We start from the raw sequence: 24,790 nt of genomic DNA on the forward strand, positions 1-24,790 counted from the left end.
TGCAAGAAATTTTAAACATTAAAATGTGAATATATTTAATTTTTCTTGAAATTTTATATCTATTTATTTAGGTACTTCGTTTTTTTCTTATTTAATATAAAATTTTTTATAACAAAGTCAAAAAGCATAATTATCCAAAAAAATAAAAATATTTTTTGACTTTGTTTCAGAATATTCACGAAATTTATGTGTTCGAGTTGCTTTTAAAAAGTCGACAGTCGTTTAATATCTTTCTATGATGATCTCTATAAGTGAAGTGTTAGTATATTCAAAATTACCAACAAGAGTTCTTGTTAGTTTCACGACCTGCTAGCTGTCAGAGGACAATATTTTGTGACTAAATCTAGTCTTTAGTACTGTAGACTGTGAATAGCAACTTGTCACAAATTCGGACTTTAGTTCAATATGTTTCAAATAGTGACTAGAGACGGCTTACTTAATAGAGCTATCAGACAATAATTTTTTATTCATATTATATAATATTATATATCATATAATTTTTTTTCATACAATTATTAACTCATTTTTATTAAACACAAGTTTTAATTATAATTTTTCTGCTATATATTTTTTATGTAATATTTTTTTTTAGTAAATTTATTTATTTTTTTTTTTTTTTTGAGAGAATAAATTTTTCTTTTTTGAAATTTTCTTATTTTCAATGAGTTTTTTATTAATTTTTTTATAAAATTAATGAATCGTTTTTTCGAAACGTTTTTTGTTTCCGAAATTTATTATATTTTTTCTTAGAAAATAAATTTTTTATTATTAATAAGTTTTTATTATTTTTGTTTTGTAAAATTATTAAATCTTTTTCATCGAAACTTTTCGTTCTTAATATACTTTTTATATTATTTGTATTTTTTAATTTATATATTAAGTATTTATGCATGCATACTTTTTAAATTTTAATTACTTAAGTTTTATATTTATCTTTGATTTAATTGATTATTGATAATAAACAAAATTAATCATATTTTTTGCTGGCAAAAAAAGTAAAAAAGACAAAAAATTGCTTACGATAATATTAAATAATTGGAAATATTTACATGAAATTGAAGTTATTAATATTTTCAAACCACACTATTAAACTTTTTGACTTTTTATATTTAAATAGAAAATTATTGATTTTTTTAACAACTTTATAATATTACTATTTTCTACAAATTTTTATCTTCATTTTACAAATATTTTGTTTTTTTATTTTTCAATTTCAAAAATTTCAAAATTTCTTTTCTGATTATTTATTTTACATCAAAAAGTTATAATTATTTAAATTTTTACAATTATTTTATATCAATTAAATCAGTTATAAAGGCTTTTGTTAATTTTTTTTATTAAAAAAATATTAACAATATTGTTTATGGCTGTTTTTAAACTTTTTAATGTATTTATCGTAAATATTTTGTTTACTAATTAAATAATTTATGAAATATGTATTACATTTTTAATTTTTTGATACTTTTTTTATTTAAGAAAAATTCATGATATTGTTTAATTTTGACATTGTTATACATATTTTTTCTTAATAAAATATTTTTTTTAGAAATTTTTTCATGCTAATTAAATCATCTATAAAGGTTTGTTTTAAATTTTACTAACTCTTTTAAATTTATGTTTTGTTTGTTAAATATTTTTATAATAATTAAATCACTTATAAAGGTTTATAATATATTTTACTAATTTTTATAAATATTTTTTAATGTAAAAATTATTAATAATATTGTTTATATATATTTTTAATTTTACAAAAAAATTTTAGAAATTTTTTCATACTATTCAAATTATCTAAACACTTTTATATTCTAATTAAACCACTTAGAAAATCATATATAAAATTTTACTAGCTTCTTATTCTTTTTTAAGTAAAAAAAAACATTTAGTTTTATAAAAAGTTTTTGTTAGACATTTTGTATACTAATTAAGGCATCTATGAAATTTTTATGAAATTTTACTAATCTTTTATTTTTTTGTCAATTTAAAAAATAATATTGTTTATATTTTATATATATTTTTGTTAACTATTATTCCAATTAAATCGTTTAAGAAGCTATATTTTGCATTTGACTATTTTATTTTTTTTTTTTTAATTTAGGGCAAATTAATAATAACGTTTGAAATTATTTATTCGTTTTATATATTAAGAACTTTTAAGCGTTGTTGTAATATCATTATTATCTATATATGCTTTGTTATACATTGTTATACATATTTTTTTAATAGAATATTTTTTTAGAAAATTTTTTCATGCTATAAATCATCTATGAAGGTTTGTTTTAAATTTTACTAACTTTTTAAAATTTATCTTTTGTTTGTTAGACATTTTTTATAAAAAATTAATCACTTATAAAAGTTTATATTATATTTTACTAATTTTTATATATATTTTAAATTTATTTTAGTTAATTATTTTTAATTATTATTTATTACATAGTAGTTGTAATTTTTATTTTTAATTTAATTTAATTATCGTTTTAAAATATTTTTTATTCTTTACTAATATTTTAATTTTATTACATATAATTTTTTTCAAAAATAATCCCAATTTTTTACTTTAATCTCAATGCAATTTCTTCTCGTCGCAGTTATATATGGTTTAGTGACTCATTTGGCCGACATTCTTAAATTGTTTTGCCTCATTACGAAGTACCAACTTATCACACATTATTTGTTATCATGTTATATATAATTTTTTTTTGTGAAGTTGTTGAAATTACTGCGCTCTCAATGTTTTATAGCCAGCACACCAAACAAGCTTCTTATTGTAACTCATAATATACATATTTACACACACATTACACAATTTTATTTTATTTACTTTTCAATTTCGCTGATATAACGGCATATTTTGCTTTTGTTTATGATGCCAGAAACACTTTTATCTGCACTTAAGGCCTTTCGTATGCACTTTATCTTTGCAATTTTTGCACAAACTTGTTCACTTCGCACATGTACATATGTATTTTTTGCACTTCGCCCCCTCAACGCCACACACACTTCGTGCGCTTGGGCCGAGAAAGGATCACGCCGCTGAAAAGTTTACACTAAGCACAATTCTAGCAAGCCGTTTTAGCCAACACGCCGCAATTGTTGCTGGCCGCTGCGGTTCCGCACACTTATTTCTGTTCTTACACAGAGAAAAATAGTTTTCCAATAAAGAAAATTGAAAATTTATTTCCACATTTGCAGACTTGCGCTCAACGAACTTTTCGCGTACTTTAGCGGCGCGCTCCGAAACGGCAACTGTGGAGCGCCAATAGCTTGCCAAACGACCCGACCTGGCTGCGGTGCTGCTTGACCAGCAGCCAGTCGCCGCCGCCGCAGCAACAAGTCGCTCAGCCAAGTTTGCTCAGCGCGTACGCCAAGAAAACGTAAGAAAACAAAAACAATGAGACGCGCACAAGACTTTTGCCATTTGAGGTGCACAAGCAGCCGAACAACAACAACAATGAGGAATTAAGAAAAATTCACACTCGATCAGCAGAGCAAGAGCAGAGCGCAAAACACACACACTAGCGCACACTCAGGTGCAACACGCAGACACCGGACGCTCTTGGGCGCACACAGGCGCGCGTTATTTAGCCGGTGCGGCAGTGTTGCATTGAGCCACCAACACACACTTACATTTCACATATGTGTGTGTGTGTGCGAAGAATTAAAACGTGGACCACGGCGGCTTTAGGCCGTAGCGTACGTACGATTTTCAGGTGTTACGTTTTGCTAACGAGTTGCTGGATTTGCTGATATTGCGCGACCGCAGGAAAACGTGTTTTCCACCAACAAAAACAAGAAAAACGCGAAAAATGCACAGAACTTGGGTGAAAAGTAAGCGGCTGAGTGGCGAAAAATTCGCAAGCCACTCACACGCACGCACACACACTCAGCGCTAAGCAAGCAAAACGCTTAGTAAATTTTCGTATTTGAACCGTTAATCCACTGCGCGCACCGAAATTCGTTTTTGCTTTGAACGAAATATTTTCTTCTACGCCGGGAACCAGTATGCGCGCACATTCACTGATTACACGCACAACAACAAAAACAAAGTAACCGTGAAGGCACTGAAATCATAAAAACAAAAACGAGTGACACTTGCGAAACGCGACGCCAAACGATACGACTCAAACACCGAAGTGCACGAAACACGACTGAACGTGGCGCGAGTGAGTTGCCGGCCATTAGGCCCTAAGAAATCCGATAAAGTTAGCTGAGTTGGTGGTGAGTGGCTGCGCAACTAAAGACAGGTAAGTGACTTACTTAAATACCTGTTGCTGTATGTGTGAGGTGCTCCTCACTTGCTTATAGACGTACATTTAAGTATCTGCAAGATACTCTCACGCTCGCCAAGTAAGCGATAACGTCGCTCTTGAGTCACACTCGTGTGTGTAAGAGTGAGTTTTATTTCTATGTGACTGGTTTTCAGCGTGACTCAAGTGCTTTGGAAGAAACTCAAATCTCGTTTATGCTGTGGGTACTTGTGAACTAGACTGGGTGCAAACATATGTATGGAGATTCTTCTACTTTATTCATGCAGAATTGAATTTTTATGAAGAAAAGACAAAGTAGAATAAATTTAGAATACTAAAGTCTTACTATTTTTCGCTCGTAGTACAATTTGTAATATAATTAATTTAGTTGGTTCTTTAAAATCGCATACCTCACTAAAATCATATCGTACGACCTCTCAGGAATCATTGTTGACCCTAGGGAACCACTCATGCCCAATATCACCACTCATAGTCAATCGCAGTTCAAATTACATTCTGCTCCAATATACCGGCTTGATTTTCTCGATTTGTTGTCTTACATCAACAATATAACTACTTATTTCTGTTGATCAATCTGAAGTATACACCATATTCCGTTGTTACTAATAAGGCTTTAAAGTGATAACGACAATTCCTGGAGACATATTTTGTTAGAAAATGGTGTAATGTTCAATGTTGATGTGTCTGGACAATATTTGAACACTTCTCATTCCCATAAAAGTACTTTCTACGTAATCAAAATGGATCACGGATCCATTTTCCATGGCAAGAGCTATCAATTGGAGAGCATTCCTCAAAATAATATAGGGAACTTTTTTTACCACAACGTCCTCAGCCCTTCTTTAACACAAACTGAGTTCTAACTAGCAATCTAAGGGCATATTGTCATTCCGAAATACCGAAATTTTCTCGACTCTCTATATAGTCTGAAAAATGAAAGCCTTTACCTATAATATCGATGCCATCGAGAAAAGTGTATATCAAAGACCAGTTTCAACTCGTCTAATACTAAATCGCAAAAGCAATTAGTCATACTGGAAAGATTCCTCTCAAATTTGCTCTTCCACCAATGTATCTTTATGTATTAGCAAACGTTTTACAATATAAAGACAGGATAATGTTCAACGAGTTGTCACAACCAGTTTTAGGAATTTTCTTCTAATTTTGGTATTTAAGTCATCTTTTTATTAATATTTGATCTCGACACAATAGATATTTACTAAATGAAGAAACTGACATTAATCATCATTCTACAAGTTCCGTGTGGTAACAATATTCCTGGAAGTTGAGATGTTAAGTTGCCTGCCTGAACGGCAGGCCTCATTTCCTGGATAGAGATGGTGTCTCGCATTTCTTCTAAAGATTGGCCTCGTAGGTGGATAGCGGCTCCACTGAGTGCGACCCTAAAACATCAATAAGGAATAATTTAGATAAGAATAAAGGAGAGAGAATCGACCTCAGTGCTACTGGAATGTCTTTCGGGTGGATGGTAGCAATACCGGCGGAGCATGGTTTACTGTGGCAAATGGCGGTATGTTATGTATAGTGGAAATGCGAGGCCGAATCGCTAGCATTAGTAGAGGAATTTCTGTGTATACAAAGCGTAGGTTGGCAGCCAAGATTTTGGAGCGCTGCGGTGGCAAGAAGGGTGTTAAGCGCGAACGAAAGAAAAGCGGGGCCAAACCACCCCCCATTTTTGATTAAGCGGGAGAGGTCACAGAATCCCTCATCGACAGGAAGACATGTTTAGTGAAAACTCAGTAGAGCTTGACCTGTACGACAGCAGAAGTGGAGATGGAACCATCTCCCATGAGGAATCACTACTGTAGTGTTTTTCAGGCAGAAGCTATTACTTCATCATCAGACTCGGCCGGTGTCTGGTGACAGCGGAATCGCTGGAAACGCTCTAGCCCTGGACCTATGGACCTCGGGTGCGTTTAACAGGTGTTGGTCGACAACAGCTCCTGTGATATTGCTAGGATCTTCTGTCCTAAATTAGATCGTAAGAGATTTGCACGACGTTTACAAATGGTTCAACTTTATCACAAAAATTCACGCTCCCTAAAGCATGTACTTCGCTGAACTTATGCTCAACATAATCGACATGCTGAGCATACTTTTCGCAACACCATCACCCATCTTGTGACGCAGCATTCAATTGTGGATAATATTCGACCGAATACACCACGTGCAGCACGCAGTAGAGAAAATATAGCAACCGGAGCTGAGAGTGTACACGAAGACCGTGAAGAGTCGATTCGGCGCCGATTGCAGCAACTCGGACTGACGTATAGAACGACTTGGCGCATTTTATGTCAAGATCTTAAATTGAAATCCCAAAGCGACATCACTTCGCTCTATGGGCTCTTGAAAAGCTCCAAAAGATCCAACGTTTTCGAACAAAATTTTGTTCAGCGATGAGGCACATTTCTGGCTCAATGGGTATGCCAACAAGCAAAATTACCGCATCCGCATTTGGGACGAAGAGCAAACAGAAGAGATTTAAGAGTTGTCATTTCATCAAAAAAAAAAAAAAACAACAACTGTTTGGTGCGGTTTGTAAGCCGGTGGTATCATCGGTAAATATTTCTTCAAAAATGATGCTGATGAGAACGTAACCGTCAATGGCAACCGTTATCGCGCGATGATAACCGACTATTTAATGCTTGAAATTGAAGATCGTGATCTCGACGACATTTGGTTTCAACAAGAGGGCGCCATTTCACACACATCGCATCAGTCAATGAATTTATTGAGAAAACACTTCGGTGAGCAGATAATTTCACAATGGCCATCAAGTCCTGAAAATTAAAAGGATCTTTATAATCAATATACATACTTACATTTTATGAAGTTTTTGACTTACAGCAGCACCAAAAACAATATCCATTTTCAATCCCAATATACATACACATATATATATAATTTAAAGTGGAAATCGAAATTTAATTAAATAAAAATTTAAAAAATATTAAAAATTGCACAGCTCTGTTGCATATTATCTCATACTGGCATTATGGTAAAATAAAAAACCAAACTCTGTGGCAACAATAGAACACGTTCACTGCCGCCCTTCGCATGCTCGTGTAAGCAAGTAGCTGCACGCGTGTAATTTATAAATTTAAATCGCCGCACACATGTAATTTCATAGGCAGGGGCGTCTGCGCACGCATTTACTAATACGCGATCATAACTCACTGCTTAGTAAGCTACAAAAACAATAGCAAAAGCAACCGGAGAACAAATCAACAAATAGGTAAGGGCGCGCATGCGCAGTCACAAACGACAGCCAAATAATTACGCTCGCGCGCAGGAGGCAGGCAAGCAACAGTCAGCCAGTCAGTCAGTGAGTCAAGCCAAGTAATTTGTGCGCGCGCATGCCTGTGCACCCCTGCGCCATAAGGCCAAAGACAACAGCAAGTGTAAATATAAACAAAAGAAAAGAAACTGTGCGCATACATACATACATATGCAGACATGTGAGTAAACATGCAACATGCAGCCTACGAGTGATAACAACAATAACAACAGCTCAGCTGTAAAAAGTTACAATAATGAGCGTACAATTAGGTGTATATGTGTGTGTGCAACAGCCGCGCATAAAAATTCTTCAACTGCAACTTTTTTCCAATCAACATTTCTTTATTTTCTTGATTTGCATTATTGATTTGTTTTTGTTTTTATTTTTTTATTTGTGTTTTCGTTTGGCGCTGCCACCTTCTCATATGGCATGCTGCAGGCGCGCTCTCACCGTTGCGTTTATGCTGTTGTGGCGCTGCTGAGAATAAGTGCCATACGCGAGCAGCACCCACAACAACAACAAACACTTTTACAACAACAATATCACTCGCATGACCAGTTAAGTCAACGAGCAAGAATTTATGATATTTTTCTGCATATTTTTCTTGATCTCATTTCTGCTGTCTTGTTTTTGTTGTTGTATTTTTCTTTTAATGCTGCTTCTTTATTATTCTTCCAACTTTTTTATGTTTTTGTTATTCCTTTTCATTGCTTTTTTTCAATATTCAAGCATTATTAAGCCTATTTCTCCTGCTGCTGCTTCTTCCGTCTCTTGAGTCGAACATGCCACACACGCATACAGCCGCACTTGGCTCCCTTTGTAGCTCAATCTTTCGCTTTTTCTTCTTACTACTCCATACCTACATCTTTCTTAGGTATTTCTGTCCATTGCTTACCTTTTGCAGTTGGCTTGTCTTCGCCTAGTCTTCTCTACGCCAGTCCAACCGTCCGTTCTTGTCCAGTCTGTGGCTCTCTCTTTCACTAATTTTGCCGGTTCTATATGTTGCTCTACACAAATTATTCTTCGCTGCTGGCGTTGCCGCAAAAATTTTGTATTTCTTCTGCCATTGTCTCTGCCTTTTCTTTGCCTTTACAAGAATTGTATATCATTCTTATTGGCATAGACTTTTGGGTGCTGGTTCTAACTCAACCCACAACTGGCACGGCAGCAGACAGTCTGAAGCACATGCACTCATACTCGTGCTTGCCACACTTACATTCCTTCCAATTAGCTCACGGTCATTTTTGCCACTTTTCGCCTTTCCATTATTTTGGTTTCTTTTCTTTTATTTTTGCTTTTCTGTTGCTTTGCAGAAAATTTGTCGCCACTTTGGAGTTTCTTGCATTTTTCTGTCACTAACATTTGCCCATAAGCTTTACTTTTCTCCGTTCTCAGTCTTTAGAAACATGTTTTCATTGTTCTGCCGTGATAGCTCGGCATGGTAAACCCCCTAAGCTCCCTCCTCTTAGCAATATTATTTACTGTTTTCTTCTTTGGCAGACATTCTACATTATTTTGTACTATTATGCTCATTGTCGTTATTATGAAAAGTCGAAATTCAATTAAGAAAAACAGGTATTTTTCTTGAAAGTCACTCTGCACAAATTGTTGTTGTTGTCAGTGGGTTTGTGGTTCTTAAGACGCTCTGCTTTTGGTTTTGTTGGCCATTTGTTGTCCAGCTGGAAAAAGAAGTCAGTCGTCTCTCATATAACCCGTTCCAGCCGTGTGTGAGTGCAAGTGAGCATAAGCCGATAAGTGCGCTCTTTTGGGAGTTTGTTAGTGTTGAGAGCGTAGAAATTTGAGTTGAGAGCGCGAAAAATTCAGTTAAGATGAGAATGACTGTGCTGGGTGAATTGGTGAGTGTATTCGTTGAGTGAACTTACATTTGAGTGCTGAAGTGTTGAGTGATAACAAAACGAATTCGAGTTTAAATTATATGAAAAGAAGAAAAACAAGTAATTTAGATGAAATTAAAGTGATTTAAAATAGGGAAGTTATAGAATACAGCATGAGTCAATAGGTGGGAGAGACGTAACAAGAAATAAACAGTCTGCAGGTATGCTGGTTTAACTCATAGACTTACGTAGGCTGCCTTTTATGTTTTAGGACTTGGCGACACTAGTATTGCAATCTAGAAACTAACAATTCATGGTAAAGTTTGATATTTTTGATGGCATACATACTCGGAACGTTTTGACGTACGAGTGTTGTTTACAGTAACTTATAATATTCCACTCGACAAGAAAATTAAATTAAATTGCGAACATTCGACGTGTCAAAGCAAAGAGTTGCCACTGGAACAACATAGAACAGTAAATTCTGAGCGGTCGTTTAAGAAAACAGGAAAACCACCAGCCGAAGACGGATCGCGCTTTACCACCACAATGCGAAACACTAACTGAAACAGCTGCAATTTTAAGCACTGAAAACATCGATTTGATGAGTCAAGCATAGTTCTGTCTTGGCACGGAATGACTCCTTTTTATTTTCATTCGTAAAAAATAAACTAAGAGGTCAAAGTTTTCGACAGCTGAAGGGACAGTTGATACATTCAAAACATATGGCAAAAATGCTTTGACAATTGGTTCAAACGCGTGCAAAAGTGTATAGATCTTAAAGGCGAATATTTTGAAAAACAATAATTCGATTTTCGAGGATTAAAATTTGTTTTTGTTCCCTAAACCCGAAATAATAGAATGCAACTTACGTTAACCACTTCGTTTGCACAACAGTCGGGTCTACCCAAGTGGTATACTGCTCCGGAATGCAGCCGCTTTCAGATTTGAGGCTAGTTTAGCCTTGAGCTCGCTGACCGCATGCTAAAGTCTAGTTATGGGATCTCTCGATTCGTAGAGTTACTTCATGAATACAGTGGTTTGGTGGAATTGCAGAAAATAGCAAGTCTGAGGATGAGGTCAGGAACTTCGGTCTCGCTATTTGCAGAATGCTGTTCACTACTCAATGGTTGTTCCTCAAGCGAGTTCGGGAAGCGGTGATCGGATGCTAATAATTGAACAATCTTAAGGACGTTTCAGGGTAACATGTAAGTGAGCTCCTCGTCTCAGCAAAATACATCTTTCAAAAATTAGAACGGTTCTATTTGGACAATGGTAATATTGAAAATGTTGGCGGAAACCTGTTTCATTTGCTATTTGGATGAAGATGAAATAGAACCATCTTGACACATATTTCTCGAATTTCCGGCTTTTCGCTGATCAAATCTGCTTAGGATTGATTATGGATTCAAGGCGGTTTGTCGAGAGTTAATATACAACTGTTGGAGTTCTTGTCCGGTTTCACAAAGGACTGTAGTTAATAGTCTAAATATGATACTCCGCCATGTTGGTGGATCAGCTACCTTATTTCCGCTCAGTTAAGCGAAAAGATTTTGGATTTGAACACAGGTTTAAATTCCTATATTAAAGGTATGTTTCAATTGCCTTAAACAAATGGTGTCTCAACTTCTTCCTATGTAGAGGCTATCGAAGCTAACGAGACATGGTCAAAATGCAGAAATGGCAGAAAGATGCTACAAATGTCACTAAAACCGTTTAGTTAATTTGCGAGCTTAGCTTTTTAACAATATAGGCTTTGTGCGGGCGTCTCATAGAAACTACAATCTTTCTAGAACTCACCCTAGAAAAATCGCCTCCAATGAGCTGTTAAGTGAGCAGTAAATTGGGAGATAAAAAACTGTTATTACAGAATCAGTATAATGCCGGTTCTGATTTAAAAATTTCTTTGAAGAAAAGTCTATTCTTTCATTCGTTTTTTTAGACCGAATGTTTCCTAGAAAATAGAGAATGATATTGAAATAAGAAGACTTAAAGATATATATTTTGTTTTACTTCAACCCCTTAGCTTGAACTTAAGAATGCAATGATAACTAATCCGTATCATTGATTAAATCTTCTAGTCTTCTTTATGTATCCTTCTTTCCTTAGTCATTAAAAGAAAAAATGTGAAACTGACTATTTAAAGGATATTTAACAGTTACTAAGTAATTTTTTCACCTAGAAGCATGCGTCGATGGTTTTTGTGTTGACTGGCTATCAGACAAGTAACCTCGATATTGGATACTGGTGGCTGCAGAAGTCATTTATGATCCGAAAGGCAATCTATACTTTAACTAGTGTGTTTTTGTTTTTCGATCAAAAAACAAAATCTTACTCTATATACTAAGAGACAAATAGGCTTCAAATAATAGGCTAGAACTGTCCGACGTGTTCTCGGTTTCACATCTAAAATATATTTAAAGACAGTGTCTTAAAAATTCACTTTGTGAGTAAGTTTTCGTTTCAACTCAAATATAAGTGAATGCCTTAAGTACAACCTGTTGCTGCTCACTTGTCAACGACTTGTCATTAACGTCAATTTATAGACTCTTACTCCCTACTACAAGACTTTTTAGCTCATTACTCAATTGATCGAACCTTATTTATATTCTCTTTTTGTTTGCCACACTCGCTCGGCTCGCTCTCACCAATTTCACTCATCAATACCAGCGCTCTTTCTCCATGAAGTGAAATGAGCAAACTCTCTGTTGTACTTATTCTATAACGGCAGCAATTGCTTTGTGGCTAACCGATAACTCGTTATTGAAAAGACATCTTTAAAGTTAACGCTTGTCAACACTTTGACGATATTATAATGCAAATGTAATCAAATAAAATTAATTGCCGCATTTCAGCCTTTCGTTTTTAATATTCTTTCTATATTCTTTCTTCTCTATCTCGAAAATTTGATAACCAGGTAAGCATAAGTATGGTTTTTAATTAAAACATATTTACCTTAATTTATGGTCTAGAAGATAGTGAACACTGATATAGAATGTTGAGCTTGGAAAGAGAAGAAAATAAAGTGATTTAAAGTTATATTTCAAAGTGTTGGGGGTTTTGATGTTCTCAACTTTTTTTACATGACATGAAGTACTGAAATTCTAATATTATTTCATTTTAAATGCTACCACAAGCAGTTAGGAATCCCTACTATTTGTTCCTCTTTAATCAACACCCTTTTAGCCAACACACACTTCTAATTTTAGTCCACTTTCAAGCCGCGTAGCTTTGCTTTTACTTTTTTCTTTCTGCTCCATCACTGTTTGCCTCATTTCTCATGCCACTTTAACCATTTCGAGGAATCAAATCTCAAATAATTGTCTATTTGTATGTATGCATGTGTGCTTACACATAATTTAGCGCCTAAGAACAAGCGCAAAGGACCACCAACGTCGTCGTCGTTGTGGCTGGGAGACTGACATGGTAAGGCGAAACCAATAATCGTTCCATTAATTTCTTACCTACTTTGTTGTTGTCAAAGCAAATGTTGTTTTGCTGCTCCAAGGATGGATTCGATACTTGAATAGTTGATTTTATTTCACGACATAAAAATGTGACAGACTTAGACGGCAATGGCCATGAAACTTGATAGATCAATATTCACAATAGTGGACTTAAAAAGCTGTAGTGAGTTGAAGCGATTTAATGCCTTTTCATATGTAAGAAGGTTCCTTGTTTTGTTGATGTATAAGAAGAGATTTGCTGGGAGTTACAACTCAACTGGCTATCAACTATTTAAATGTCGTCGTTCCATAACTATATTGAAAACATATTGAAATCACTATCTATCTTTAAAATATGTCTTTAATATGATATTATTTTGTTCTAATAAATGGGATCTTGGCGAGCGACACTCTTAATATTGTCTTTTGGCAGGCTTGTGAAAAATTAAATGTCAAATATTTGCTCGAAACTGCAGTTATCAAAATGAAATTTCAAAAACAAAACATTTAAGAGACAAAAATTTTGACATTTCGAGTTTTTCATAATGCGCTAACGGGATCCCGAAAATTCGGGATTAAATAAAAAATCGCTATTTATTAACAAAATATTGACAATTAAGCATTAAAAGTTTCGAGATTTCGGAGTTTTCATGATATGTTTTTGAGATTCCGAAAAAAATATTTTAAAATGTTTTCTAGATTTATTTTATTAATTTACTACACAAAATTCATAATATTTATAGAATATTTTTACATTTTCTCATTAAATTATCTTGTTAAGAAATAAATAGTACTTGGAATTTTCATAACTGTTGATTCAGTAAAAAATTTAAAATTAATTACATACAAAAAAATTATAAATTAAACAAGGGGAAACAAGACGACATCCTGAAAAATGTCATGATGCCATAAGCTGAGAGAAATTTGCCTGTTATATGGAAATTCCAACAAGATAACGATCCAAAGCATATGGCGAAGTTAACAAAAAGTGTTTTGATGAATATTTCATCAATGTTTTGGAGTTGCCATCGTCCAGCCCAGGCGTGAACATCTCTGGCGTGATGTTAAAAAGCCGTTAGTACCAAAAATATCCCAAATATTAATGTTCTTTTTGATAAAGTAAGAACGGAATGACAAACAACAACAGCGGTATGATGTCTGAGTCAATTCGCAGTGAATGCATTGATAATGGAGTAATATTATAGCATAAGGGTTAAGCAACACTAACTGAAAGTAAGCGCATTTTTGTAATATCATTATTTTTTTGCTTATAAATTTTTTCGTTTCTAATTAGTTGTCCCACTCAAATCGTTGATTCCACACGTTTTAGTTAAAATCTTTATAACAAAACCGAATTTTAGACAAAATTTTTACTATTAGAGTTTAAGTTTAACATAAGTTTCAATAAAATAAGTTAAAATACAGTAAAAATACGTGATTTATTGGAAAATAACATCATTTACTTCAAAATATGTAGCGTTTCTAATTAGCTGTCAACAGCTGTACATGTATGATTAATTTAATAAAATCTTTGAAAAACCCGAAAGTTCGGGATCCCGAAATATTATATTGCATTCATAAAGCACTAATACACATATATAAACATGTACGTGTATATGATTAATTTAAAATAATTTTTCAAAATATCGAAAATGCGGGATCCCGAAATATTTTACCAAAACTTCGGGTTTATACCATACTTAAGTCGGCCATATAAATTCAGCATTCTTAATGCTCTACTTAATATGCTTAGTTAATTTGACTAATGAAACACTTTTACTGCTATTTAAAGTATCTCAACTGTATTTTAGTGATTTTGAAAAAAAAGAACCGGATACATAGAAAGAAAGAAAATACATTATATTTTACATTTTCAAACCAATTAATAAGAATTTTGAAAATCCCGGAAATTCGGGATCCCGAAATATAGTTCCAAAAATTCGGGATTGGGGTTTACCGTATAAATCCGACATTTTCAACCAATTTAATAAAAAAATTTCAAAATTCCAAAGGTTCGGGACTTAGGTTTGCCGTATAAAGTCGGCATTCCACAACTACCATCCGCTAAAAAAATTTTATTTACGGGCATTCCAAACATCACTAGTGCTTGATAAAATCTTAAAATAATATTTTTTTTTATTTAAAAATATTACACATACTATAGTATATTATAAGCACAAAAATCAACATTCGAGGTTTAATTTAATACAATTACATTCTCACTGAAGACAATATACTTACATACATACATAAGTATGTACAAACATATTTATAACAATTCTCATTTAACGCTTTTAGCCACCATGCAAACATATATTTAGTTTACTGATTAGCGTCTTGTAACCAGAAATTCATTCACAATCGCTTATTAACCGCTCGAAAATGTTAATTCGCCAATTTTACGAGCACTATTCAGCACACATACACACGTGCACACATCTCTGCATAATTTGCACGCCATTCAAGCTAACCCTGACACGCTGAGGGCTTAAAGGCGCGTCCAGCTAAATAACCAAATAGCTGGCGCGTAAATTCGCAAATTAGACTCGCTTGAAAAGTCGCTCACAAAACGAATTCAATGGAAGTCAAAACTTTTTTGTTTCAAACTAAATTGAAATGTGTTGTTCGCTGTTTCATCTGCGGCTTTTTGTCATGGAAATCTTGCGCGATCTAACTATTTGTTATTACTTAACACACAATACGTTTTTAGACATTGATCTTGACTTTGCGTTTATGACGCTAAAATAAATCTCGTGTAAAGGAGAATTCTTGACATGCGCTCTAATCGGTCAAGACGAGAATGTGTGCGAAATTCGAGAATAAATTAACATATGTCGCATGACAGACGAACATATGTATCTTGCCATATATATTTCAATATAAATAAATATGTATATGCATATATATATATATATATGTATATGTATGTAGTACATCGTATAAGCTGTTGTGTAATTATTGAACTCAGAGGTGAGTGACTGATAAACTCTGCTTACAAGCATTTGCGCTGGTTATATAAACCCATACAGCCATATACACATGTGCAAAATGATCGATCTGACCGTTAGCAGCACCAATTCATAATTTAATTAATAGATTTATAGTTTGTTTATAATTAAGTTGAGGCGAATACATGTTATTTGAGCATCATTAGCAGTCAACTAAAGTCATAATCATAATTAAAATTGTCGAACGCGGCTCAGCGAGTTCAGCCAGTGTCATGAGTCGAACTCATAGCAATCTACATTTCCTTGTATGTATATAAGAACCTTTGTACATAAGCAAAACCCTGTCTTTGTAGGCATGCAGTGCTTCGGCGTGTAGCAAGTTCGTTGCTTAAGTCTTTTGTTTGCTTCGCTCAAACGTTACTTTTACCGAATTTACATTTGTTTCTAAAGCTTCGCCGACTTTTCAACACCATAATTTATTGTTTTTATATTCTCGTTCTATAAAGAGAATAAAAAGTTAAAAAAGATAATAAAAAAATTAAAAAAAAAATAATGAAAAACTAAAAAATAATAAAAAGATATATAAAAGTTGTTTTTATGTAATCAGCTTTTATTGTTGTCGGTTCTTTATGAAATAATAATTTTAACGCAAAAACTGATATGAGCACATTATTATGTATATTATATACATGTTTATATAAATAGCAAATATTATATACCCATGTATTATTTGCCATAATGATTCTCTCAAATTCTATTTATGTGTCAGGAGGTCAGCCTGAAGTCTTTTTGATGTTCCGCAAAGCACACCAAATACATATGCAAAAAATTATTTTCAACTCCATTTTCATTAAAGGTGATGCTTTTTTATTTTTATGTGAATTTCAATATTAAATGTGTATAATAAACGAGGTCTTTCCAATTTTCCAACAGTTTTGCAATTATTAAGTTGAATTGAGCTTAATTTTTTTGCTATTTAGACAAGGTTTGAAAAATATTTTCCCACCTGATCAAAGTTGAATCATATTTTTACTTATTTAAATTCAAATTTTTGTTATTGCTTTCAAAATAAACTGTTTTTTGGTCAAAACAGTGCACGCCAGCTCTTTTGCGACCACTATTGGTCGACCTTTTTGCAAAAGAATCATGTCTTTTGGCGCAAGTCCAGTATTGATCCGCTTCATACCCAAAGTTTTAACAAAAATGTATTCAGTCGACCATAAAAGCTTTTGACATCTTCTGCTATCTCTTTGGTGCCAGCACGACTATCTTAAAGTACTATTCGACCATCTTAACATTAAGAAAGGTAAATAAACAACGGCTCACCTAGTCAAGTTTTTGATGACTTTGCAACCCTTGCTAATGCTTTGTGCCACTTAGAAACTTGAGTTAATGATAACTCATACTCTACAAAATACATCTGTGAAATTTTCAACGATTTTGTAGCCGTGATTCTATTGGAAACACAAAATTTCGAGCAAATTCGTTAAAAATAATTTTTACTCAACAAACGGCAGACAAACAGAAGCTGTCAAACACTCCCTAATTGATATATGAAGATCAGAGCCCGAATATAATAATATTTATTTATTCGTTTCCGTTTGCGCAGGTGGTATAAATGGACTAGTCCGGGTCAAATTTGATCAGATATTATAAACGTCGACAACAAAAAGGTTTTATTCACAGGGATGATGACTATAGAGAGAAGCTTGGTTTTGCTTTAAACTTTGAAGAGTGATTGTAAATCTCGTAATAACAAAATCTGAGTATCAACGCCAGAAATATTAAATTTGATTAGCGGTATGTCACCTGGCCGCTTGTACTTTACACTCGCCTAAAATCATTTATAGGCTTATAATCTAAGCTTACTGGGAAAAAACTTCGCATCATAAACGAAGATTTATGTATAACTAGACGGAGTTCTTAGAATGTTTTTTTTTTACAGGCACAACACTATTTTCTTCTCTGGTTGTTAGCAGTCTTATCTTTCATAGTAAACGGCGGGTGTGCTCGGTCGAAATGAGGTTAAATTAGACTTCTATTCATGGGTTACCTAAAAATAATATTAGGATATAGAAACCGAAATACGGAGTCAGTGACTTCAACTTTAATAGCGCTACGTCCAATTCATGGTCGTCATAATCGTCCGTTCAACAATTCAGCGAAAAAATTTGATTTGCATAAGATCCAAATCACTGAAGTGAAGAAAACTCCTCGTTGTTCTCAAGCGTTGGGCATCTCTGTAACGTCGTTGTGGCAAATTTTGCGAAAAGATCTTGGCCTATATCCTTAAAGAGATCAAATTAACGCAAGAACTGAAGCTTGACCAGCAGAATCGTCGTATGTTAATGAATTGGGCTGAGCAACAACTTGAAAATTATCTGGCCTTTCATCGAAAAATCATCCTCAGCGATGAGGCTCATTTCTGGCTAAATGGCTTCGTCAATAAGCAAAATATGTGATATTGGTCAGGCAGCAATACACACGTACTCCATGAGTCACCATTGCATGCTGAAAAAATTACGGTTTGGTGCGGTTTATGGACCGGCGGCGCCATTGGGCCGTGCTTCTTCCGTGGTGATCAAGACCGGCACGTAACTGTGAATGGGAATCGCTAGCCTTCAATAATAGCCGAATATTTTTGACTTGATTTAGATGATATGGACTTGTACAATAAGTGGTTCCTACAGGACGGCGCCACAAGCCACACAGCGAATGTCACAATCGATTTATTGAAAATCAAGTTTGGTGAACGTGTTATCTCACGAAATGGCTTAGTCAATTGACCGCCTCGGTCGTGCGATTTGACGCCGTTAGAATATTTCCTGTTGCGCTTCGTCAAGTCTATGGTCTATGCCAACAAGCCAGCAACGATTGATGAACTTTGTAGAAATATCGAAAGTGAAATTGCAGCAGTATCGGTCGATTTATACTTGAAAATCGTCAAAATTTGGATTCTTTTAGAAAAATTCGACCAGGGTAAAAAATCGGAGGGGCCGCCATTTAATGAAATAAAAATTTTTCAGGTTTTCAGCTACCTGAGATACCACATTCGTACTAATCACGAAAATACCCTCAATGTTAGACATTATGACAGTGACACCAGAAAAAACTCTCTCTAGCAGAAATTGATGAACTCCAGTAGACAAAAATCAAAAAAATTTACACAATGTTAGCGTTTTTATGAAAAATATTTGCTTAAAAAGACTGTTTAAAAGACTGTAACTCAAAAACTATTTCAGATATCAATTTTAGTAAGTTATTTTTAAAGGTATAGTTTATATGAAAGTACTGAAACGATTATTACCGACAAAGTGCCAGTTAATATAATATTTTTCGGTCAAACTAATAGGCCGAAATTCAATTAGCGGCTAAATTAAATATGAAATCATTTCAATTAATTTAATTATTTTATTTAATTTTTTCGTTTCCGTAATTAAGTTTGCAACCAAACTATTTAACATATTAATAAACAAAAAATCAAAACAAACAAATATCTATCTACACATGTATGTATTAAATAAATATTTCCACAGACATACATATATATGTATTTTATAAATAAACACATCAACATAAATATTATGTTTATTGAACAGAAAAGCTTACGACCAAATGACTAACACTCCCGAACTGGACCAATAAAGCGCCGCAAAAAATGCCGCAAACTTGACGGCTCCACTCCTAAGCACAAAAACGGACCAGCTCAAGCTCAATTCAACCTGGCTGCGCATAGTAATGAAAACAATGATTGATAGTCCAATCACATAAGCGCACATAATGCTATACTTACTACCATACAAACATACATGTATATGTACATACATATGTAGTTTCATAGTGCCTTATATACCGCACAGCCACAGTCAACAACTCATGGCTGATTGTAGTCATATATTACTATGAGTATTGTTTATGTTGTTGTTGTTGGATGCCCAAATGTGGCTGATCGTCTATGCGCTGGACGGCGTGGCAGCTGACTGCTAAACTTGTTCACGCACCCAACTTTACGAGCAATGCGAAAATTCTTGCGAACAACAATTGAACAAAGTAAATATGAAGAAAAAAAGGAAAAAAGTAAATGAAATTAAAAAAATTAAGCCAAAACCGTAACAAGTGGTTCGTAATAATGAAAACGCGTTTAGTTGAGAAACAACAAAAGTGGCAAACACATTAGCACACACACAAATATACAACAGACAGCCAAGCAGAGTATGAAACACATTTAAAAAACACATAAAAAATAATAAAAATTAAAAAATAGTTTAGAAATAATTTGAAATATAAAAAGGAAAATATTTCTACTTACACATGTACTGCCATTGTACATAATTCAGCGCGAAAATTGTTAATAAGTTCGACTTTGAAATATTTGTAGCAACATTTTTTGTTGCCTTTGGGTCGCGCTTGTAGTTGTGTATATGCGATTTGCTTTGCCTTTACAAAAACGACAACAATTAGCGCTGCAGATCGCGCCTTACTTTGCCAAGCTTTAATTTCGCGCAGTCATATGTTATATTTATGTTTTGTTGTTGTAAATTATAAACAAACAATTTTTTCAAAGTAAATTATTATAAAAAAAATTATTGCACTTTTGATTCACGGCAAATTTTTTGCGAGGCCTTCGGGTCTTTTTACATTATTTTACCTTAGCAATATGTTCCACAGGGTATTATTGAAATTTTGAACCAACTTTTATTTGTAATTATTGTAATAACCGAAATAGATGGTATTATACGCATTCAAAATGATCGCTGATGCAATTAATTGATCTCGGTCGTAGACTAACAACTCATCCCTTGACCCTCAGACTACACTGTGAAATTAAACAAGTGTAGCTTTAACCACCAAAAGCAGTGTAAAGATTTCATCCAAAAACCTGGCGTATATTGCTAAACCCATGCATTGTCTATAAGGTGATCTGGACAGGAGAATGACAAGGAAGGTAAAAAAGCGATAGAACGATCAAAACTACGCAAAGTTCCTACTGACACTCGTTAGAAGTGACTGTAGGAATATGATAGAAATGCTGACTGGTCACAATCTGGTGGCGGCATGAGGCTGACAAATCTAGAAAACTGTAAGAAATGTCAAGAGAAAGGCACTAGGGAAACAATGGAGCCTTTCTTGTGCATTTGTTCCACATTACAATGCTTCAAGTAATTGCGCGTCCAAGATAATATTTCAAAAAAATGTGTTTTCAAAATTGGCAGAACTATCCTTAAATACTATGCTAATTAAGAGCGCGATCTCTCTACCAGTTTCTTTATAGCAGTTGCTTAAGTCGGTACACCTCAGAATTGCGTTGCGATTTTTACAATGGATAAAACATCGAACAAAGAATTTTTCTCAAATTTTGTATTTCTAACCAAATTTCGTATACTGAATTATTGCAAATGTTGGAAAAGGCTTACGATGATTCAAAAATACAAGCTTGCGAGTGGCCAAAGCGTTCACAGACGGTCAAGGGATCGTTGAAAAAATGCCTCGTTCTGTACGACCTTCGATCTCTTCAATTGATGAAAATATTAAAAAAGTGAAGGATGTAGTGCTTGAAAATCGTCAGCCAAGTGTTAGAGAGATTGCAAGAGAGCTCGACATCTCTCGCGAGTCCGTTCAAATGATTTTGGTGGATATTTTGGGTATGAAACGTGTTCTTACTCAACTCGTCCCGATAAAGCTGAGTTTTTTTTCAAAAAGAGTACGATTGTAAACGAATTTAAAGCCAAAACAGCAATGAATACCATCGATCAACCACCGTATTCACCAGATTTGGCTCGTTGAGATTTTTTTCTTGTACCATAAACCCATATTAACGCTCCTTGGAGCCCATTTTCAGTCGATCGAAGAGATAAAACAAAATTCGCAGAAGGAGCTGAAGGCGATCCCAAAAAAGGCTTCTGAAAAATGTTTCCAGGACTGAAAAAATCGTTAACACAAGAGTATTACGTCTGGTGGGATTACATTTAATTGATTGCCCACATTCCCCCTACAAGAATCTAAAAAATCCGTATCGATTGAATAAAAAATTACGCATACGCAGCGTGGACTCTGTTTTATCTTCATTTTGAAAAAAAAAAAAAAATAAATATTTTTTAATGAATATGAAAAAATTTTCCATTCTAATTGTCTATTACTTCCACTTGAAACTACATTTATATACATAAAATATTAAAATATTAAGACAAAGTCTTTCACATTATTAACGCTAGAAAAATATCCAACGTCACCACTAGGGATATTCACTCCAACCATGACTCCGATAATCTGAGTTTATAAATGAACACATGTCTGAACAATCGAAAATCCTCAGACGCTTTGACTTTATACCGGACCTTTTGTATTACGGAGCCGCCAAACCAAACTCTGACGACTTTTCCTCTGCTCACATACTTCCGATGGAGTTGTGGGTGGGTAGAAGCCATTGGAGGAGACGGGCAATGAGCTGCTTACGGATTAGGATTAGTATTAGCTTGGGAGGAAAATTGGTGGAGTGTAATATTGTCTCTCTATAAATTTCAGTTTCAGACTTTCTGACTATTGTAGTGTTTTTCAAGTCGTGGTTGTTGCGATTAAGGTAGCAGTAGATTTACCGCTCCGGCGCGCAGCCTTTTTCAGCGAATTGACTATAGACTCTGATATCAGAGAGGCGATACTAGCTTTGAGTTCACTAACTTTGCCTTCAGTGTTAGTTCAGGAATGCCTAACCTTGCTATCAATGATATCGCGTGGTCATAGCGGAATCGCTGACAACTGTAAAGCTGACGTGCTAGCAAGTAATTGTACCCCTGACCCGCTATCAGTAGAACGGGAACGCGTAGCTGTTCCCCTTTCTTTGTGTGCTCTACTACTAGACTGGGCTTCGCGGGAACTTGGGCAATATTGCGTTCATCGGTCCTTGCACTTTCCCAAGTGACTATTGGCTGAAGAATGGACGTAAGATGTGTAGTGAGCTTTTTGCTTCAGTGAGGCTAGCATCTTCATAGTTGTGATGGCTTTAACAAGTCTTTTCGGCCTCCATGATGTAAGGTTGAAAAACTTACCGGACGCCAGCTGCAGCAGCTATATGGAAGATGACGATTATCTCAGCACTTCCTTCTTGATAGTCTCGCGTTTGCGAGGTTAAGACTTAAACTATTGGGAGCTGGCACTTTCAGATTTCCCGCGGAACTGTTGGGAATAGAATTTAAACGTCTGAGCAAATTTTTATTGGCCACAAGACGTTCTGCTGGCTTGTAAGTTCGATTTACAATTGTTCTATTCTTTTGGCTTCACAAAGGACTTCATATAATGTTCCAAGAGTAATCTCTGAAACAGCGGGAACCTAAACTAACATCCGTGGTATCCGCACAAAAGCCAAATCGAAACCAAGAATAGAACAATAAGCTGTCATTTCTTAGCCAGAGGGCAGTGATCACTTCTGCTCAAGAATACAGTTCCAAGCTTCAAGTCTATATACTATATCAATCCGAAACATTTTTTTATTGAAAATATATTTGTACATAATTTATGAATATTTGAGCAACTTTTTTCACCATTTAACTCATTTCCTCTCATACTATGCACCACAGCCGGCCAATGAACGACACCACACCATTCTTGGGCTCTTTGAAGCTTCGGAAGCTTCGGCTGATTAATGCGTCAACAGCATCAAGCAGAAATAAAATAGCCAATCTTATGCTACAAATAGCAACAACAAAAGGTGGTGGTTAGATCAGTGCTGATATAATAACAACAATAATAGCAACAGCAAGAATAAAATCAACAACGCCACCACCTCAACCAATTAAACATGCGTCCAAATGATGTCAGTCAAATTGTGGCATGTTGCGGGCACGTGGACGTGACAGCGATGTAAATGAGCCAGCGATAAGAGCGAAAAGGAAGTACACACACATATATGCACACACACGTATATTACAGGTTGCCAGCTGCTAGCGCATAAAGCCAAGTGTTGGCTCCGCCGATATACGACATACATATAGATGTGTCTGTAGGCATGTGTGTATGCAGCGGTACCGGTGCAAGTGTGTTGCGCTCCTACAGTGTTCTCGTTGGGCGGAACGACGTGCGTCGTGCAATCGCCGGCCCGACATTCCGTAACACCATTTACGTTCTGTGTTGTCGATCGCCGGTTGATAGTTTCTTAAATATTTTTTATTATTTCACTTTTTACTTTTTTCCGTCGCTTTGCTCTGCTCTGCATTGGAGGTGTGTGCGCTGGGCTTTTATCGCGCTGTCTTGATCGATTGACTGTAGCGCATGGTGATTTGTAGAGTACCGTAATTATTGTGTATAGAATAATTAAGCTCACTTTATTCCTAGTAACCTAGATTTATATATTATGTTTGCGCGTGTATATTTTGTATGGCGAAAAATTGTAACCAATAAAGGCGATTTACATACTTGCATATATACATATATGTAGATGGGTTATGTAAGCGCGTAGAAAGGTTTGATACGCTATGTGTCTGTGTTTCATAATTCTATTCAAATAATTTCCGTAAAGCTTTTGTATACTTTTACAAACGAATATGAAAGTTAGCATTTTCTGGTATTCAAAAGGTTTTAGCATCATCTGCCTGGAGATGGCAAAACGGTCACAGTGCTCTACTATAACGAACTATTGTGTCGGTTCGTCGTCGGATTGTGGAAAAGTTGGTTCCATTTGGCGAAAAAGAGCTCCTTTACCTTAGCAACGTAATGAATTGGACGTAGCGCTCTTAAAGTTAACCTCACCTCAACTCCGAATTTTGGTAGTAAATTTTAATAATGTTGACTCGTTGTTGAATGGTATATCTTTCCGTGATGAAAAGGCAAACCTTACTGTAGAGAAAGGACAAAAGAGCGGAAAAAATATAGCGTCGTTTGCCGTCTCTATCGGTCTACTTTTGTAGCGTTCCTATTGGAAAACCTGTTACTTCAGAAGAATTCACTATGCAAAGTCAAGAAGTCAAGGAAGCCAAGCCAAGCCAAGCCAAGTCAAGACATATCT

At 34.8% G+C, this 24,790-nt stretch overlaps 2 protein-coding genes across 4 annotated transcripts in view; one reads left to right on the top strand and one right to left on the bottom strand.

Moving 5' to 3' along the window:
• The window catches only part of LOC126756170 (protein Shroom), a 317,073-nt gene extending 312,943 nt beyond the window's left edge, over nucleotides 1-4,130 (bottom strand). Inside the window, exon 1 of one of the 3 annotated variants that reach the window (XM_050469026.1) lies at nucleotides 3,699-4,130. The gene's annotated coding sequence lies outside the window, so the exon portion shown is untranslated. Of the gene's footprint in view, nucleotides 1-2,818; nucleotides 3,222-3,624 lie in introns of those variants that run through there. The other 2 variants (XM_050469025.1, XM_050469027.1) reach the window with 2 other exon arrangements.
• LOC126756171 (uncharacterized) overlaps nucleotides 4,049-24,790 on the top strand; it is a 43,887-nt gene continuing 23,145 nt past the window's right edge. The window contains 1 exon segment of the mRNA XM_050469028.1: nucleotides 4,049-4,241. The gene's annotated coding sequence lies outside the window, so the exon portion shown is untranslated.

Source organism: Bactrocera neohumeralis, chromosome 4, assembly GCF_024586455.1.
Source record: "Bactrocera neohumeralis isolate Rockhampton chromosome 4, APGP_CSIRO_Bneo_wtdbg2-racon-allhic-juicebox.fasta_v2, whole genome shotgun sequence".
NCBI lineage: Eukaryota > Metazoa > Arthropoda > Insecta > Diptera > Tephritidae > Bactrocera > Bactrocera neohumeralis.